At 33.1% G+C, this 6,000-nt stretch overlaps 1 protein-coding gene across 1 annotated transcript in view; it reads left to right on the top strand.

Moving 5' to 3' along the window:
• The first annotated feature begins 3,980 nt into the window (after positions 1–3,980).
• The window catches only part of CDH19 (cadherin 19), a 64,808-nt gene continuing 62,788 nt past the window's right edge, over positions 3,981–6,000 (top strand). Inside the window, exon 1 of the mRNA XM_030483901.1 lies at positions 3,981–4,088. The gene's annotated coding sequence lies outside the window, so the exon portion shown is untranslated. The remainder of the gene's footprint in view (positions 4,089–6,000) is intronic.

Here is a 6,000-nt window from a genome sequence, read left to right as displayed (position 1 = left end):
TAGAAACAAATATTTTCAAAGTAGAAAATCTACTTTTGGTTTGGGTATAAAGTCTTTTTTTTTCCTTCCCTGTGTTTTATGAGATAAATTCCCCTTCAGTTGACTAGAACTGACATTCCATCTCCAAATTTCCTCTAAACCTCTGCAACCCACAAACTTAGTAGAGGAATAATTAATCAACAGATAAATTAAATAAGAAGAATGAAGTAAGAAGAAATATAACATTGTTTTGGGGTTTCTTTATAATCTCCCAGCTCTTTTCCTTTCTTTTTTTTTTTTTTCTTTAGGTTTTCTTTCTTTCTCTTCCCTTTTGGTTTTCAAAGATGTTTCAAGAAAACATTTTGCCCTTGCCAAAAGATCTGTCTGTATTTTGAATTTTCCTCATACTAGAAAGTGATAAAGGGAAGAACTGTTTACCTTAGTCCCACTGAGGTGGGACTAATCCAAGAGAGAATCCAAGAGAGTGAAATCTTCTTAGATAGTCCAATTAGGCAGGTGTCAAAGATGAGGATACAATCTCATTCATCTTCTTGAATGAGAACTAACCCCTACCTAATCCTCCTTTTTCTGTTTAATTTTCAGTGTCCTTTATTCAATTTAAAAATAAACAGTTTATTATTTAAAAAGAAACAGGATTTTTCATCTTTATTTTTTCTTTAGTTTCTAGGAAAAAGACTAGATTTTCCTTAAAAAAGATAATTAACTCTACTGAATTCTTATGAATGTCTTCAAGTCATTACAGCATATACATATATATACACAAAATATGATTGGCCATCATATTTATCAGAAATTTAACTTAAAAACATTTTATAGATGTTGCATTGCAGTTGCCTGATCAGTAACCAAGTTTTAAATTTTAGAGGCATTTTAATTCCAATTTTATTATCATGTTCTTGCCCCCAAGCAAACATCTAACTTAAGCTATAGCTTTTGGATGGATAAAATTCCTATTTTTAATTACAATAAATGTAACGAAAAAAGAAAATAATCCAAACAGTTAAACTGGAATTCTGAAGTTTCTCTCTTAGCTCCCAGTGTCTACATGACAACTGATTTATTTATTTACTAAAATAAAGTTCATTCAACTCTTCCAAGCCCCTAGTAGTGTTTTGCTCAGATGATGCGTAGTGCTTCCCGCATGTTCCCTCCGAACTGAGCTGCCCCATTCATGTTGCTTGTGCTACTAATTTATTATTTTTCCTTATTGCTGCAAATTATCTGTGCCTCATCAAAAGGTCCCTCCTATTCTGGTCATTCAGCTCATCAGTTCTTCGACAAACTTTTTCAATAAACTATTTTTACTTGCTTCCTACTGCTCACTTCTTTTCCTTTCACATAGCACATCTTACTTAGATTCCATCCTGTGACAAGATTCAGCATTCGCTGTAAATGAGCATATGGTTTTACCCTTTTCTTACACCTGTGTCTAGTTAATTCTGACTTGGAGAATGAAATATCACCTCTTCTGTATTGTTAGAAAGCCAGTGAGAAGCAGTGCGAGTAAAAAGGCTGTTTTGAGGTCGTAAATGGTAACTTATCACTGAATTCCAATTACACTTCTTCAGTTTCCATACACCTTAGGAGAGCATTCTTCTCCACTTCCCATTTTTCTATCTATCTGCTATACCTCACCCTGTGCAGAGCTGATGTCAGATCACGGACCAAAAGTAGGTTACAGCCATTCTTACTAAACAGCAGCTTTCCCCAAATATTCCTGTTTCTTAAAAAACCAACCAACCAACCAGGCATGACAAGTACATTATAAATGCAGAAGGTACAAAAATGTGATCTTAGTTTATGTTGATTCCATCACTCAAATCTAATAACCACTTTTAGACAAAGAAATCAAACTTTGCCTAGCACAGGAAAAAATGCTTGAGCACCAGAAAGAAATCTTTGTTAGCTTGGTTTTGATATGTAATTTAATAAATTATTAAATAACCATTACTAAGCGCACAGTGTTGCCAAAGAACCTTAATCTGTATATTATTGTGTAGGTGTAATTTGCGAAAAAAATGTTACTCAATCTAGCTACTTCTTAAATCAGAAACTGTGTATAATTCAATAAATTGTGTGGTTTCCACATTTGCAGTCTGATACAAAAACTATATTATTTGTACTGAAGTAGTTTGGATGAGATAATTCTCAAGAAGTTATCAGGACATCATCTTCAAAAGACTCATAAGTAATTCTGAATAATCTCACAAATAGTGAGCTGCTCAGATAGTGTACAAATTACTTTTCCATAGAGTACAAGGCCTTCTGAATGTTTCAAGATGAACAGAATGGATGGACAATTTTTCTGTGTTATTTCAAACTAACTAACTCATTCATTTCATGTTTTAAGGTCTGTAATATTAAGGGGGCTTGTATTCATTTGGAACCAGCTGATTTGTTCAACATCTAGACATAAATACAGTAAATAGTAATTCAGTGTTAGCCAAGGTAACCGAGTTCATATATGCACCAATCAAAACTGTTCCTTTTACAGGCCACACTGTTGTTCTCTGACCTGGCAACACTGTCTAGTCATGTTTTCTCATAGTACTACATATGCTGAAGAATCACATTTCCTCACTCACAATCTTTTGTGTTCTGGCCATGAGATTCCTGAATGTCTGTAAGATCTGCAGGGCTGGTCAGAATTTACTTTCCTTATTTTCCAGGAAAAAACATATTAAAAATACATATTAAAAGTACAGACAAGAGTTTTTCAATTTCCACATAGGAACAGTTGCTAAATTCTCTTAGATTAAATGAGGCAGAAGAAAGGGAGAGGTAACTTTTACTGAGATGTCAAAATTTTCTCGTTAAAGGAGGCAATTTGGGGAGAAAAAAAGAATCTGTCAACTGAAGACACAGTTAAGGCAGCCTTGAGCTATTAATTTAATAATGAAAAATCTAAAATTGTTTTAGGTTTTTGTTTTGGTTTGGTTTGATTTTGTTTGGTTTTTTTATTAATTTATTTTTATCTTCAACAGGATACAGTAAGGATACAAAATTTCATGTTTGGGTTTTTTCTTCACCATTTAGAACTTCTCAGAAATCATCTTGGCCTGGAGCTAATACTGATTCAGCACTAAGGTCTAAATTATCTCATCATAAATATTTCTTCCATAATAATCACAGAAGTGTTACTGTAATTCACAGTTCTTTATTCCCAAAAGATCCATATTTCTTTTTGAAAGCACAAGGAATCCACAATGAATATTTGAATTATTGTTCAAAATTTACTAAATTAACTTAAGAAAAAACTTAATTTCTATGAAAAAAATTATATAATTTTGCAAAATTATTCCACAAGATTTTAAGGGTCTTTTTCTCTCTTTTTTTTAATGAAGATTATTTTTATCATATTTTTCAGCTGACTATAAATATTCAACACCAACTAGTAGACAAAAATTAACTTTTGTAGACAGTTGTAAGAAAAGTAAAAGGATTTATTTAGTGTGTCTCAAAACATGTAAGGACATAAAACAATACCTTGGGCATGTGTTTTTTTCTCAATGGGAAGTTTTTATGATTCTTGAAACTAACTTATTTTGGGGAAAAAAAAGCTGGAGGGCAAAAACCAGACTGTAGAAACTCTCTTCTTTGACTAACTTTTATGACTACTCTAAACTGGTCACTTATTTCCTTGACTAATCTCTAAACAGAGGTCACATCCCTTTCACTTGCAAAACAGTCTCACACAAAATGAATTACCTTCCCACCACCTTGGTTACTTGCCAGGTTACTTTATTTTTCCACTAGGAAAATCAGCTTGTATTTTGCTTGCTACAGCCTTCTGCATTTTAATTCTGAACTCTGAATGAACATCAGAGAGGCCTTATGATGTTTTGCACAAAAGTGCCTGTGTTCAGTTTTACTCAGGGCACCCAAAATAGCATGCACTAAGCAGTATCATACTGAGAGTTTGCAAAACTAAAGCAGAAGTGACTTATACTGGCAGGAAGCTGTAACTCCTAAAGCTTTCCGAGGATCCGTGAAGTAAAAGAGAACTGCTTTCTTCTCTGCATCAGATGTTTAATTCAACTTTTACAATACCTGTTTCTTTAAATCTAGAAGGCCCTGAGGTTACACAGGTAAGATTTCTATCTTTTTTTCTTTCTTTCTTGTCTTCAAAAATAAAATTTAGAACATTTAGCTGGGTGTCTCCAATGCAAAGAAAATGCCAGGCGAGGACAAACCCAGAAGCCACTCAAAACCTCTAGGATAAGAAATCTGCCTTTGTTGTTTCCTCGGAGATCACTGACTTACTTCTACAGCTGTGGAAATTCAAGTTTTTACCTCGGATTTCCCAGATAAACTACTTACTATGCCTGTTTTGTGTCCAACTTGCACATTAAAATTTTCATGCTGATTATCAGCCTGTTTTCGCAAGATCCCCATCTCTGACAGACTGCTCACGATTGCTTCATCTACACTCATGAAAGTGATTGTCATTACAATGTGATTACAATTTCTGAGGGTGATGATAAGAAAAGTGAAAAACCTCTTGTTTTACAGGAAGACTTAGAAATACTCCCTGCCTTGCTACTCTCCATTCTCCTATAGCAATATTTTTTTTAATTTAGTCTTAAGTTTAAATTCACGTTTCTGTTCCCTTTTCTCTTTATAATCCCACATCTATCAACTGCAATGTCTTTCAGATCACAAAAAGGGGTGCCTCTACTTTTCTTGGAGCTCAAGTGTGAAATAGATATTTGTTAGTCAGTAAGATGTTCGAAGAGCAGTGCAGCACATATCAAAATATTTGCATGTTTCATTTGTAAGCCTTTTATCGAAGGTATAGCTACAATTTACTTTTCATGTTCAAATTCTCCAATTAGACCGTAGTCAAGAAACAACCAGCAGATTGTAGCCCACAGATATTTAATAGCTGTTGATTATTTATTAAGATGCTGAATGCTTGTCAGCTTGTTCAGTTTGACAAACTCTTTTGGTATGAAACTGGTAGGAATTACTTGGCTTCTGGATGATATCATTATATTTATGTTAATAGATTGCAATATAGAAACAGTTGTGATTTCAAAAGCATGCCAGATAAACTGTTTTTAATTTATAACAGGATATATTTGTACTAGGTGCAAAAATTGTAATTTTAAGACTTGAGTGATACTTTTCAATGTTCACTGTTTTACTGTCAGAAGTGCTGAAACAAGCACTTACGTAAAATGAATATAGGGCTGTGGCTGGACTTCAGACTTTCTACATTTTAACAGACTAAAAAATGCATTGGTGTTGGGGCTAGCAGAGAATGAAAATCCATTTTGGAATTATTTTTAGATAAAGGAGGAAGGAAGAAAGAGGGACTTTCCCACAAAATGTTCTAAGAAAAGTAGCTTAAAATTGAAGAACAAAATCACAAATCTGCTATGTAAAGCCATGCATTTTTAGAACCAAAATGTGACTATTTTAACCCACTGTTAAAATGTATAAAACTATAATCCACATTTTACATGCTAAAATGTAGAATATTTTTAAAATTAACTCAATATGCTGCCTTTCTGTTTCAGAATGCTTTACAATTACTAACCTGAAGTAAATGTCAGACAATATCAGCACATTTGTATGTTGACATAAGAAAGCAATATGCAATAAGCTATACAGGCAGATTTTAATGATGCCCTTAGTTTAAGACACCTGTTGCTTTTTTTATTTCCTTTAGTTTTATTTCCTTTGATACTTTATAACTCTTCAGGGTGAAATTTCCGTTGTGCAGTCTTTGCATCATACTCACTATAAATATATTTGGAAACTTCTAGTTTAGCTTAATCAGAAAGATTTGGCTATTTCTTAAATCAGTTTAATGTAAAACAGGTAATTTTGCCAACAGATCTAACCATACAATAGATAACACTGAATTAAAGTATTGTTCTTTTTATAGGTAAAAACAATTCTTTTCATTCTACTTTGTAAGTCAAAGAAACTCTCAATTTTTACCACAGACATATTAAATGGCTTCCACTACAGTCCCCCCCCCTTTTTTTTTTC

Source organism: Strigops habroptila, chromosome 1 (genome assembly GCF_004027225.2).
Source record: "Strigops habroptila isolate Jane chromosome 1, bStrHab1.2.pri, whole genome shotgun sequence".
In the NCBI taxonomy this organism is placed as follows: domain Eukaryota; kingdom Metazoa; phylum Chordata; class Aves; order Psittaciformes; family Psittacidae; genus Strigops; species Strigops habroptila.
This window is presented reverse-complemented; position numbering and strand designations above follow the sequence as displayed.